The sequence below is a fragment of the Aedes aegypti genome, chromosome 1, assembly GCF_002204515.2.
Source record: "Aedes aegypti strain LVP_AGWG chromosome 1, AaegL5.0 Primary Assembly, whole genome shotgun sequence".
Lineage (NCBI taxonomy): Eukaryota > Metazoa > Arthropoda > Insecta > Diptera > Culicidae > Aedes > Aedes aegypti.
This window is the reverse complement of record NC_035107.1, coordinates 179,880,198-179,894,785: the sequence shown is the minus strand read 5'-3', so window position 1 is coordinate 179,894,785 and position 14,588 is coordinate 179,880,198. Positions and strand designations below refer to the sequence as shown.

Here is a 14,588-nt window from a genome sequence, read left to right as displayed (position 1 = left end):
CGTAATTGCGATTCCAATTACTTGGTTAACACTTATTAAGTGAAACTGATTTCAGAAACCTGAATCTTCAACACATTCTGTTATTCTTAACCCGCTGTGGTAATGAGCTATAGGCTCTCTTTACGCTCATGCATTTCGCAGTGCCCTTTTTAGGGCGCTGTTCGAACCCATTGTGGTATGGAGCTACATGCTCTCAATTTGCTTATGCGATTTTCCCTCTTCAAGGGACCACACTCCTATTTCCTCCCTATTTCATCTTTCCCTTCCCTTTCCTCTCCCATCGGATAGATGATGAAATAGGCTCAAATATGGCGATGGCACAAATCTCCCAAATGGCGGGGAACGTGCCTCTGGAGCCGGCCTTCTGATACCTGATACCTGAGTCCCCTTTTTCGTTCCACTATTACTCCTTCGTCATTGCTTTGTCAGCGCACACGAGACACAAGGCACTTCCCCGCTCGTTTGGCAGTCTCGAGAGTAGCGTACGAGAACTTCGAGGTGGTATGAGCACTCAACGTCTTTGGTCTACTACGTGCGCACTCCACGGCCTACAATCTTCCCAAGAGTGGTTAAACGGCAATTGCCAAGGCCACTCCAAGGTCCTGTGAGAATTTTGGGAACATAAATATAGCGTTTTAATAATGGGGACGATTAGGGCAATAGTAAAGACCTGTTAGCTGATTTTTTCCACCAATCCACACCATCTACTGCTGGTCTATTCTTCTTATTTATTGGCTATAGCGCTTTACAAAATTATTAAACTTTGGACAGCCATCTATCTCACCTAAATGTTGCCTCGATAATGATAGTAGCTGCATGGAAAAATTTACCATATTCTACTAAGAATATGGGAGGAAGAAGAACTACCTGGATGGATTGCTCCGTTTGCCCTCAAAAAGGGCATAGATTGGAGTGCGCCATTTACCAAGGAATAACGCTGCAACAGATTGAGACCGCTTGAAGAGTTTTTCGCCGGCGAGTACCAAGCTGGTTTTCGTGAGGGCTGATCGACCTCGGATCAAATATTTACCATGCGACAGATCTTCGATAAATTCCGGGAGTACAACTTGCAGACTCATCATCTATTTATTGATTTCAAGGCGGTGTACGATTCAATGAAAATAATTGAGATGAAAGAACATGGATCTTGGCGAAGCTGATTGGATTGATTAGTGAAACGTTATTAAATATGTAGGTATTTGGTTCTCAATCAATCAACTTGATAACACCTCGCCAACTTAATATCGGCAATTTACTCGGTTAAAGGCCGCCTTTCACCATCCTCGACTACGACCCACGCTCTCCAGATCCTGGTGCCATTCAGGTGTACATCGTAGTAGTGCTTCCACCTTTCGATCACCTGGCGTCCGTCCATCAAGACGCCCCCATTCTTATCCCTGCACATTTGAGCTCGCGGCATAAAGCCTTTGCGGGAGGCGTAGAGCTCCTAATAGAACTTCCGCGTTTCTTGAAATGGTACAACAACTCCATCTCTTGGCATTCCACCTCTTATAGGCGGTACTTTTTGTCCTGGAATATTGGAGATTGCTGTTTCCGTTACAGTTCCTCGATCTTGCCGCGTACCATACTGCAGCATTATAGCCCACGCTGCAGTCTTCTCCAACAAAACCTCCTGGCACTTCTCGTCAAACCAATCGTTTCTTGAACTCCATTCCACGTATCCGACTATGTTTTCGGCAGCGTCATAGACTGTTTTCCAACAGTCCTCAAGAGGGGCTGCATCGAGCTCGCCCGGCAACCCTGCCTCAAGATGCTGCACGTACGCATTGGCGACATCTGGTTGTTTCAGTCGCTCTAAATTGTACCGAAGTGGGCATCGGTACCGTGGTCCGAACTAGCGGCCAACAATATCAGGCCGCTGTTCAAGCTGTGCCACACCGGCACCATGATCATGTGCGCTTCAGGTGCCGATTACGACAAGGCCGGCAAGCTGCTGAAGGCAAAGGGGGTGGAATTTTACACCCACAATGCCCCCGGTAGCAAGACGATGAAGGTTCTCGTCCGAGGGTTGCCGGAATACACCCCGGAGGCCATCGTTGACGAGATGAAGGCGGCCGGACTGAAGCCGACAAATGTGTTCCCCATCTGGCGAGTACAAGGAGGAAGGCATCGGGACCAGCTCTACCTGGCCCACCTGGAGAAGGGGTTCATCACCATGGCGGGCCTGACAAAGATGAGAGCGCTCTTCTACATCGTCGTTGAATGGGAGCGCTACCGCCCGAAAAAGAGAGAAGTGACGCAGTGTGGCAACTTTCTCGCGTTTGGTCACGGGACGAGGAACTACCACATGAAGCCCCGCTGTGGTAAATGTTCCGGCGCGCACGCCATGACGACATGCCAGCTTATGGAGGGCATCAAACCGAAGTGTGCCAACTGCGATTCCATCCACGAGGGCAGCAGCCGTAATTGCCCCGAACGAGCGGAGTTCCTGACGATCCACCAGCAAGCATCTGCCAAGAAGCAGGGACAACAACGCCAGCGCCAACCACCTCCACCGCTGTCTGAGGAGCACTTTCTAACGCCCCACTACCAGGTGCCCGATCTGCCACCGCTTCCACCAACCCACCGGCAGGCATTCCATCAGCCGGCCACTTCTATTCAGTATCGCCTCGCGGCCGCCGCCGCTGTCCCACCGGTGCAGAACTGGAACGCTTGCTCCCTAAGGAGCAAAACCCTAGAGCTGTCCGCCTTCCTAGACCAGGAAGCCATCGACATATCCGTGATCACAGAGACGCACCTCAAGCCGGAAGTTAACGTCTTCATCCCCGACTTCCGGTTTGTAAGGCTTGACCGGTGCGGCACTGATTGCTCTGCGGAGCAACATAAACTGCACCCTGCTTCCGAGCTTCCAGCTGCAAGTCATCGAGGCCGTTGGTGTTCTAGTGGAAACCTCCATCGGCCCAATCAAAATCATTGCGGCGTACTGCCCGAAGCAAGCTACCATCAACGACGGAACATCGGCGGCCCTAAGACAAGACCTCACCAAGCTGACACGGCGGCAGGGGCAGTTTATCCCGGCTGGCGACCTGAACGCAAGGCACGAAACATGGGGAAACACCCGGCGAAACAAGAATGGCCTCATCCTACAAAAGGACCTGGAGGAGGGCCACTACACCATACTGAGCCCGGATTCACCCACCCACCTGAGCCGGTCCGGGGACCACTCAACCATCGATGTCTTCCTGAGCAACATGGACGACAATACCTCCCAACCGGTCGTTTATCAGGACCTCAGCTCGGACCACTACCCGATGGTGGCAGAAGTTGGTTTCCTGGTCAACCGGCATCTGGTCACCCGGCGCAACTACCACCGTGTCGACTGGTGTCGATTCCAGCGGTGTGTCGACGCCAACATCCGATACGAGGCACCTCGTCGAAGAGGCCATTTCCGTGGCCCGAGAGCAGCATGTACCGGCATCTGGTCAGGTGAGCATCACCCTTTCTATCGAGCAGCCATCTCGAGGTGAATGATTGAAAAAAATGTTAAATGATTCAATCGCTGATATTTCGCTTGTGTTTTCAACTAATTGAAATCTATTAGCGCTAATAGCAAGAGCACAATCATTCCGTTGCGATACATATAAACAAGTTCAATTTCATGCTGCCTTTATCGAGCAAGAATGCAAAACCCCGTAAACCAGAAAAAATCGTGTCACCACTGTGCTCGAGTCATTTCGCATTCGGGCTTAAAAAAAAACATTGGAAAGAAGAAGAATACAGCTTTGAAGAGCCGTGACATTTTTTTGTTTTGAACGGTCATGGTTTGCTTTGGATTTTGATGGTTGTGTAGAAAAATGTGAATGTCGAGGTGGTAAATGTTTGCTACAGTACATTTCCCATCCCTGCCTCTGCCATGGCGTTGCTCGATGTTGAAAAAGCATTCGACAACGTCTGGCATGACGGATTGGTGTACAAGCTGCACCGATACAATCTTCCCACCTATTTGGTGAAAATCATCAAAAATTATCTGTTTAACAGGACGTTCAGGGTTTCCCTCAATGGAGTCAACTCAGACGCTCACAACATCCCCGCAAGTGTTCCACAGGGTAGTATTCTAGGTCCCCCACTATACAACCTGATCACCTCGGACATGCCTCAGCTCCCTGTAGGCGGCTTTTTATTGCTATTCGCTGACGACACCTCAGTCGTCTACAGCGGTAGATACACGAGAGCGTTGACATCTCGACTCCAGAGAGGCCTGAATGTCTTGTCAGATTATTTGAACAGCTGGAAGATCTGTATCAACGCGGCGAAGACCCAGGTCATCCTATTTCCCTATTCAAAATTCCCCAGACTTGTTCCGGCTAAGGATTGTAAAATCACCCTCGGTGGATCAACGGTGGAATGGTCTGATGTGGCCGACTGCCTTGGTTTAACGTTATACAGCAAGCTTCTCTTCAGACAGCAGGTTGACAAAACGGTAATCAAAAGCAACATCTTGCTTAAAGCACTTTACCCACTGATCAACCGAAAGTCAACCTTGTCTATGAAGTACAAGCTTCCTGTTTACAAACAGGTCATTCTTCCGGACATTGAATATGGCATACCAATCTGGGAGAGTTGCGCCAAAACCCACCATTTGAGTCGTTTCTGTGCGTTAAAATTTTTACGGCTGGCTCAATTTCTCAGATTTCCAGAGGACCATAGTGTGCGGTTTTACATAAAGTCCTTCGCTGGACTTGGACGATGATCAGTCACCCCTAACTTTGGGAACAGACGCTATCGTGAGCCAGATGCAGATATGCAGAGAATACGTTTTCATGTGCAAATCGCCCTTCTACCTGTCAGCACAGGACCAATATTCCAATCGGAGATGGTTACTCTGCTTTCCCAAAGATTGCACGCTTTCAGTTCCACGAGGAAGTAGGGATAGGAGTAGCTAGAAAAGGAGCTAAGGACACAAAAGTGAATCTTTTTCATATTCGTGTAGGTTCACGAAATGCCAATGTTTCGCCATGTCTTGCATTTACCAATCATATTTTGTAATATTCAACCTTAATTTGTCTTTGATTCAACTGTACAACAGTTTTGCGATTATTGTAAATTTACTCTAGTTGGGAGTTGGTCTTTACCTGCCTTTCAAAGTGAACTGTATGTTGGAACGGCTGGGATTCATGGGTTTGTATTATATACAATCTATTGTGGGGTTAATATCGGTAGATTTTCTTGGAACTTTTCACAGTTTTCCTTTCACAGTTGATTGGGTTCATTACAACACTTTTTACTAACAAAAAAAATAATTTACAGAAAACTGCATTTCTTTAAATTTATATTGCGTTCCAAATCTGCTCCGTTTGAGCTCTTGAGCAACATTATATCTATTGGTCTAAAACTATAGAATTCCGAGTCTAGGCATACGAATGACGTCATTGATGCAGAATGCATTTATTCGGAGAGCAATTTCTCGCTCCTTCAAGTAATTTGTTTTTATCCGGCTCTTCTTCTGAGGAACACAGAACACTGTGCGCAACCTATTTGGATTGTTACGCATACTCTGTGCCATCTATGCAACGAGGGGATCATCAATATCTCCGTATACTTTCCTCCTAACAATGCGTGCAAAGAAACAAACGATAAATTGTTTAGTGTAGCGGAAAATATTATGTCTAGTTTACCCCCTGAAGTTAAGATTCATATTTACGGTGATTTTAATCATCGCAACATTAGGGGTATTCACTTAACGGCGTAAATTCCTGCGTATAACGTGATAAACTGGTTATCTAAAATATTTCACAAAATTTCGTAAACTGAGTGGGAAATATTTCAAGTTGTTGAGAGTCAACCGTTAATCGATCCAAGAATGCGTAGGTCATCATAGCAACTGCCATGAAATATGCTATTTACAATCGATAAATTTTGAAACCAAGTATGACAAAGCATGGGGAACATGGAAAACGATTCGGACACGTTGAGTAGGGTTGTCGGATTGTCCATAGATCCGCGAGTTTTTATTAGAAAATTAATGGCGAAAAGATACCTGGATATGTTATCATGGATGTAGAACAAGGAAGTTTAATTAGTCTAGTTTAGAATTGTTCGTTTAATTAATCGTCACTGTCACAGAGAGGAACGAAAGTTACCATTTGGTGACAGAATGTTGTTTCTGAGTCTGAGCAACATGTCTTTACATTCTTAACTAAACTGAAAGCAATAGGGTAACTGGGGGTAAAACGCGCCCTCTAAGGAAGGAAGCGTTTTTAGCTATGAAGAACATTATTATAAGCCATTTTTTATTCCTTATCTCATAGACAAACATGTTTTCTATCAAATAGTAGAAACAGTCATCCATTTTATTTTTTCTGGAGTTAATTAATCAATTTTTACAAAATTCTTGCTTATCTGCATTTTTATTTTTTGCGGGGTAAAACGCGCCATCTGATCTCGGCGTTAGTCGTTCGCGCGCACGCATGCGCAATCATGCTTGCAAATACGTTGCATATATTAGGGCGTTTGATCAGATGTTATTGTTCGATTATAGTATACATGCTGATTCGAAAAATGTGCATTTGTAAGGTTCGAATTGACACGTAACTACAGCGTGCCATTACGTTTGCTGGAATTTGAATTCAAACGGCTGTTTTGGTGTTATGAAATAGGTGTGGCCGTTTTGCCCCACGAGTTGATTAAAGTTTAAGTCCTTCAATACGCTTTTTAAGGTTGAATTCAACACTTTTTTCGCATGCAATACAAACTATGGGAGTGCACAAGTCGATTCTCGGTGATAGTTTCAATAGTTTTGTTGTTTATCGGCCTAAAAAATGACCTAGAAAATAACACAAAATTACAACGAAAACAGCGAAAAACGTTTTTTCGAGTTTTTCACGATTTATGCCAGGAAAACACTTAAAAATATGTCTAGAGAAGCATTTTAATACATTTTCCATTATCTCGGGTGAAAAACAGCGTCCCAAAGCACGTCGTTCGTTCACAACAAGGGTGGCGCGTTTTACCCCAACGGCGCATTTTACACCCAGTTCCCCTACGCAACGACTCTCATTACTTGCCATTGAATACGGTTCTAGTTGTAAGAGACGTTCTGCATTTGAATATTCTGAGGAATCACAACCACGTTGTTTATGATTTTTGACAAGTACAATTTTGGCAATAAGTTGAATGAGAAGTTCTTGTTGCATCAGTACTGTTGGTCGGTCTTTGGTGGCGATCCGGGAAGAAAACAGTCAGCTGAAACGAAGCGAAGAATAAAATTTCGTAATTCAAATAAACAAAGTTCTGACAAGCCTGAAATTTGTGTTGGGTAACTAGATTACCGTTTTGACTCATATTCCGAACACTTAAGGCCAACAGTGACTTCAAATCAGGCATTACAATCTCATCTGATTACTTAGATCATCTTGGGATGGTGGAGAGATTTTATCCTCAATCCAAGAGCGCTTTGATGTGATATTATCTTTCGATATGATGCTTCAGAAGATCTTGACAGTTGTTTGGGGGTACAGATAATGTTTCAATCTGCTAAATCATCTTAGAAAATTTAACTGTGCGAAGGTATTCAGGATCTAATCCTTAAATTAACTGACCAATTTAAAAATGAAAGGTGAAAGAGAAGCTTGAATAAGTCAAACAATAAGGCTTAAACTGTGTTCACTACAAAACGGTTTGAAAGATGATACTTTTGTATGAATATTCTTGGAGGATTGATCCACAACTAATGTACCTACATTTTGCTTTTTACTTAGTAATGCTTAAGAAATTCAGTGCAATGCGTAAATCGACAAACAATCAAGGTCCGCAATTTGAGTGCTTAGCGGATGATTTGGGGCGAAATTCGCCCTTGGGAACGCTTTCGAGATCCTCGGCAGATTCAATGTTTAAAAAATGTTTAAAGGATTTCAGGAATACCTACTTGTGCATATTTACTGTGAGCATTTGGTGGATACATCGTTTGACGTGTCCAGATCTATGACAAAGTTCTTGTGATATCATTGACATGATAATATGTAAGATTTCATCCATTTTGACATTTTCAGTGGTTTTCTAGTTAGCTGATTGAGCTGATCTTTTGATTGTATCTTGAGTGGTCCTAAAAGTATTCTATTCATTGGATTTTTTGGACAAAATTCGTGGACATTTAAAAAGCATTTCCATCCAAATACATAGCGAAGTAAGTAGGATAACCTTTGATTTTTTATTGTAAGATGTTTTGTATATTTAAAATTAAGTATTGAACATATCGTTTTTGCACAGATTTTTTTATTGAACCCAACTGGAATCCCACGCACAAAACTTTCCGAAAAAAACAAGGGTCTTGCTTAACGCATATTTTGTAGGAGATCCTTAGGAGACAATCCGGTTAATTGTGAATCTGCTAATTGTCGATGGAATTACGTATTAATTCTGGATGATTCAGGACACATTGAATTCGGACACCAATGGCATCTCTCGGTAGTTTGAAAACCTACAAGTTAAAAACATGGATTATTTGATATCATGAAATAAGCATCATTTACTTACTTCAATTGATTCACTTCCAATTGACTGTTTTAAACGAAAAGCGCTATGAAATTGCCATCGCACGCTGTCACCGATTTCGACTGTTTATCATTCTAATTTCTTGTGCGTGGACTGCTGAGTTGAAAGATTTTATCTAGCATCAAATGAACCAAAGATATTGACTAAAGATCGATCAAAGAGCTCTAAGATGATATCTTGTTATTCGATCCGTATCTTTCTCAGATGATCAAATGATGAGATGAAATGCAATGCCTGCTTCAAATGCATCTGATTGCCATAAATTAGCTGATATTTGTGTAAATTATAATTTCTTCGCGAAGCCTAACTGTTAGCTGGTGGGTGTACCCATAATAATGTTGATTTAATTAGTTTTAGTATTATTTTTACGTTAAAGTATGGAACAACATTTTGATTCAAATGCCGAACACTGTGTTTATTCTGTCTCATATTCCGAACACCTTGATTCAAATTCCGAACAGCACGAATAAACCATATTCAAATGAAAAATTTCGCAAATAAATTTATCTGAGCTGATGCTACTGGTCTCAAACTAGAGAATCATCACTACTCCCGCGGTATAAATTATATTTAAGACGTTAAAATTGAATTGCAATTGACTGCCATTTCCTTGTTATTTGGTGACATATTTCAGCGAAACATTTCAACCAAATCCCCATACAAAAACCGAGTGTTCGGAATATGAGTCTGTTCGGAATTTGAGACAAAACGGTATATGCTTCTTATTTTTCATCGTCTGAAGCTAAAAAAGGAATATTTCATTTGAAATGTTTCATCACCAATATCTCAGTTTACGCTGCTTTAAGTGAATACCCCTATTGATTTTATACCAGATATGGCCAATGATTATATATTACTCCCAGTCATTGGAGAAAATGAATTGCTACAGTTTATATTTGACAAAATTGCAAACTTAGGTCATAATCAAATCAATCATGAAAAAATCAACAAAACTGCTATCTTGATCTCTTGCTGACAAACATCTCTGATGACTTTTGTGTTAATGAGGCATTGACTCCACTTTGGAGAAATGAAGTGTTTCACACGGCAATAGAATTTTATCAGATTATTTCTAATACAGATTTCTATATTGACAATGAATTTGAAGAAGTATTCGAAATAAATTAAATAATATCAACTGGCAATCGATTTTGAGAAGCAATGATGATATACATAATTCAACAGAAGTTTTCTACAACTGTTTGTTCAAAATAATATTAGAAGAAGTACCAATCATTAAAAGAAGGTGTAATGGATTTTCAAAACATCCTGTTTGGTTCAATAAAGAAATGATAAATTTGAAGAATCATAAACAGAAACTACATAAAATTTACAAAAAGCATAACAATCAAGAGAATTTACAAGTATACTTGAACATGAGCGTACAGCTCAACTCAGCAATGCGATTGGCATATGAAAGCTACAACTCCAAAACTGATCCAGAAATCAAAAACTGTCCAAAGAATTTCTTCAACTATGTTAAATCTAAACTAAAATCCAATAACTTTCCTTCTACAATGTATTTTAATGAAAAGGTTGGCCATACCTTACAAGATATATGCAACTAATTTTCAATTTTTTTTTCAAGAAGTGTACACAACATACTCTGAAGCTGATCGTGATTATGAATATTTCGATTTCCATCCTGAATTTCCTAACGATATTGGTATCAGTCATATAAATGTGCATGAAATATTTAATGGTTTGAAAAACTTGGATGCAACCAAAGTAAATGGACCGGATGGAGTTCCACCAATCTTCAAGAAGACTTTACCAATTAAATTAACTACTCCCTTATTTTGGCTCTTTAATATGTCACTGGAGTCTGGAGTCTTTCCAAAGCTGTGGAAAAGCTCATACCTTGTTCCCATTTTCAAATCTGGCAAAAAATCTGATGTAATTAACTATCGTGACATTGCCTTTATTTCGTGCATCCCGAAGCTCTTTGAGGCCATCATAAATGAAAAAGTATTCATCCAACTCAAAAACAGAATAACTACAGCGCAGCACGGCTTTTTTAAAGGGCGATCGACAGCCACTAATTTGCTCGAATTTGTAAACTATTCGTTGAGTGCTATGGAAAATGGAAATCATGTAGAAGCTTTGTACACCGATTTTAGTAAAGCATTTGACCGTGTTGATATACCCATGCTTATATTTAAAACTGCAAAAAAATGGTATTGAAGCCAAGTTGCTGAAATGGATTGAATCATATTTAACCAATCGCGAGCTAAAAGTGAAATTCAAAGGAAATAAGTCAACGGGGGCCCAGATAGACTTAGCGGTAAACGCGCAGCTATTCAGCAAGACCAAGCTGAGGGTCGTGGGTTCGAATCCCACCGGTCGAGGAACTTTTCGGGTTGGAAATTTTCTCGACTTCCCAGGGCATAGAGTATCTTCGTACCTGCCACACGATATACACATGCAGAAATGGTCATTGGCATAGTAAGCTCTCAGTTAATAACTGTGGAAGTGCTCATAAGAACACTAAGCTGAGAAGCAGGCTCTGTCCCAGTGGGGACGTAACGCCAGAAAGAAGAAGAAGAAGTCAACTCCCATACATGCCACTTCAGGGGTTCCACAAGGCTCTCATTTAGGTCCGCTTTTGTTTATATTTTATAGTATTAATCTATGCTGACGATATGAAACTTTATTTGGAAATAAAAACTGAACAGGACATACATACTTTTAACCCGTAGGAGAACTGTGGGTAAAATGAACAGGGGGGGGGGTAAAATGAACAGGTTTGTGTTTTACGGTAATTATGCTATAAATCTATGCAAAACACAGCACCATCCTTAATACTCAGATTAAGAAACTATTTCGACAACTCAAGCACGATCTATAACTGTCAAAAGCTGGATAAGTAAACAAAAACAAAGTACGCCTCTTGGTTTTCTCACGTAATGTAACTTTTCACTTTTGGAATTTAAGGTTTGTATGACTAAAATCATCAAAAATCTATTGAACTGCGTAGCACATCATATCTTTAAGGTTTTTATGATAAGTAGACGGAAATTGAAAGTATTTTTATCTTTTAAATTCTTAGAACAAATGATTTGAATATGTTGATTCTTTGGGGGTAAAATGAACCACTCGAGATGGGGGTAATATGAACACCATGGCAGGGCGAATATTACCGGATTTTATTTCAGATGCCGAGAGTTTTCCGGAGAAAATACAATGACAGGCATCGGCAGCCATCGAAATGGTCGCAGCTAAACGTTCCATCGATTCCAGAATGTCTGTGAGATATGCATTGTTCATGTACCAGATGCCGAGAATCATACCGCAACCCGTTCAAATTAAATGGTGTTCATTTTACCCCCACTGCATGTTCATTTTACCCCCAGTATGTGTCCATTTTACCCCCAGTATATGTTCATATTACCCCCATTGTATGTTCATTTTACCCCCAAGTATATGTTCATATTACCCCCGTTACATGTTCATTTTACCGCCATGTTTGGAACATTGACTCTATGGAAAGACATTTTCAAAACTATAATAATGTTGATAAAATACTATTTTCATCACAATATTTCAACTTGTTACATGGCATAAACATCCTTCTTCAATTCTGAGCTATTGAAAAAGAATCTGACAGCTTCATAAGCAAGAAAACATGAGAATTGCTTAGGGTGTTCATTTTACCCCCAGTTCCCCTATAGGCCTGAGTGAAAGCAATACTACTAAAACCCTTACAACTCAGCGTATACTTAACGGATTCAAATAATTTTTTGTCAATATACTGGCCCACATAACTAGTTTCTAGAAGTGGCCGGAGGAACTCGGGAATACTCCTGTAGCCGGAGTTATTGCAGTGGGGGACTACGTCAAGTCGGGTTGAAAAAGGCGATATTTTGGGACATGCCAAGTTATCCTTATTTATTTCCAGTGGCAATCATTTTAATTTGCATAAATTATTAAGATCTGATATTCAACCTTCTAAATGAATAGTTTTCCACCGTTTAGAGTGAACCAGATGCGGCCACTCGGTCTTAATGCCCTGAAGAACCGGCTCTAGATTTGTTATGTACTAAACCGTTTAAAATCTCTAAAAGTATAGATCGAACATAATAGTTCACTACAATGCGTTTCAATAAGCATGGCACAGATGTTAAGATACTAACTGTGCACTTTATCATAAATTGGAGGCATCCCGGGGACCCGAAAATGGTCATTCCTAGGAACTATCAACTGCAGTTGACTTAATTATTCGATTTAATCGATTATCAAATGGTTTAAGCTGATGCGATTTCCTCAAACTCCTTGATATAGTGGCCACATTATAGTCGGTTCTGGAAATTATCTGTGACTTGAAATTTGCCCACCTTCAGAGGCACAGAAGCACAGAACCTTTGTCACCCGACCTGACCCAGTGGTCCACCACAATAACTCAAGAACCACAAGAACATTCCAGAGATCCTTTGACCACTTTTAGAAACTAGATATGTGTACGAGTATACTGAAATCCGTTAATTATTCGCTGACCGGTGAGAGTTTTAGTAATTTTTCCTCCACTCAGGCCTATACAAGTTAAACACGAAGTACAAATCTTCCACACGTGGTGTCAGAAAAACCTACTACAACTGTATGTAAAATAATGTAACCTGATATCTTTTAACAGGAAAAGAGACATTCCTAATGTAACAATAACTTTAGGCAATCAAAATGTTGAAAAATGTAATAGAATCAAAGACTTAGGCATAATTTTAGACTCAAAACTTACTTTCATTGATCACTTTAACACTATGATAAATAAAGCTAATAATAATATGTTAGGCTTCATTAAACGCTTCGCTTATAACTTCAATGATCCGCACAATAAAACATTGTTTATTGCCTATGTTAGATCAATACTTGAATATTGCAGCATAATTTGGTCACCTTTTTCAACAGTACATGATGAAAGGATAGAGTCAGTGCAAAAACAATTTTTATTATATGTTCTTCGCAAATTAGGTTGGACAGAATTTCCATTACCATCTTACAAAGCTAGATGTATGTTGATTGATATTAAAACACTGAGAGAGCGTCGTGAATATGCAATGATTTCATTTATAAACGATATTGTATCCCATAGGGTTAATTCACCAGAATTATTATCTAAATTAAACTTTTATGTACCATCCAGACGTTTACGCCATCGAGAACTATTTGCAATCAACTATCACCGTACTAATTATGCAAAATTCGGGCCAATGAACCAAATGATGACTACTTATAATAAACATTACAATTCAATCGATTTAACTTGGTCCAAAACGAAGCTAAAACAATACTTCCGCACATTATCTTAAGAAGGAAAATTAGGTAATTGAATGTAGTAGTGTAACTAGCGCATAAAAAACTCTCTGTAACGGTATACAAACATGATTGACGACAATAAATAAACAATGGAGTTTGGTGATTTATCTGAGTTTCAAACAACTACATTCTAGCCAATTGAAAGCAAAACTGTTTATCAATTATTCAGAACCTATTAGTAACTAAGAAATGGAAGCCTATTAGTAAAAAAGCTAACCGTTCCATCAGAGAACAGCCAAAACACTGAACAAATTTTTCATGTCAGTTTGTTTGCCCAAAGATTAACAATTAACACTGGTGAAAATGATGAGCAAACACATAATACCAAAAACTTTTGTCAGAAGAAACTGAAGAGAGAAGCCAGCCGGCAAACGTGTTTGTATATTAATTATCCATTAGGAATAAGGTACTTCTCGGGGCAAACACAGTCGGTGTCTGTGAACTGAAAATAAGACCGACACTCTTGCAGACAGTACCTTCTGAAGGTACGGTAAATATTTTTCCTAAACTTTACCTTGACTTTGACAAATGTTAATTGACATTCTCGAAAACTGATTCAGACAAATTCCTCATGTAAACTATCACTTTACTATCAGATTTATCTATAGTCGCAAATCTCCAAATTTAACTTCCATTCTTTTGCCATAAAAGCCAAGATTTACGACCTCATCACTACTTGCACTGATGCGTGCAGAGGAAAAAACGCAATTTCCGATCACAAATGGCATTCGCAAACTCACTCCCAAAATGCAGAAAAAAAACGGGAA

At 40.3% G+C, this 14,588-nt stretch overlaps 1 long non-coding RNA gene across 1 annotated transcript; it reads right to left on the bottom strand.

The window, feature by feature from the left end:
* Positions 1-8,351: 8,351 nt before the first annotated feature.
* On the bottom strand, positions 8,352-8,730 carry LOC110674566. Its single transcript, XR_002498992.1, has 2 exons — positions 8,494-8,730; positions 8,352-8,437 (listed from the first exon to the last, which is right to left on the bottom strand). It is a non-coding gene; the product is annotated as an uncharacterized LOC110674566 (long non-coding RNA).
* Between the last annotated feature and the right edge of the window lie 5,858 nt (positions 8,731-14,588).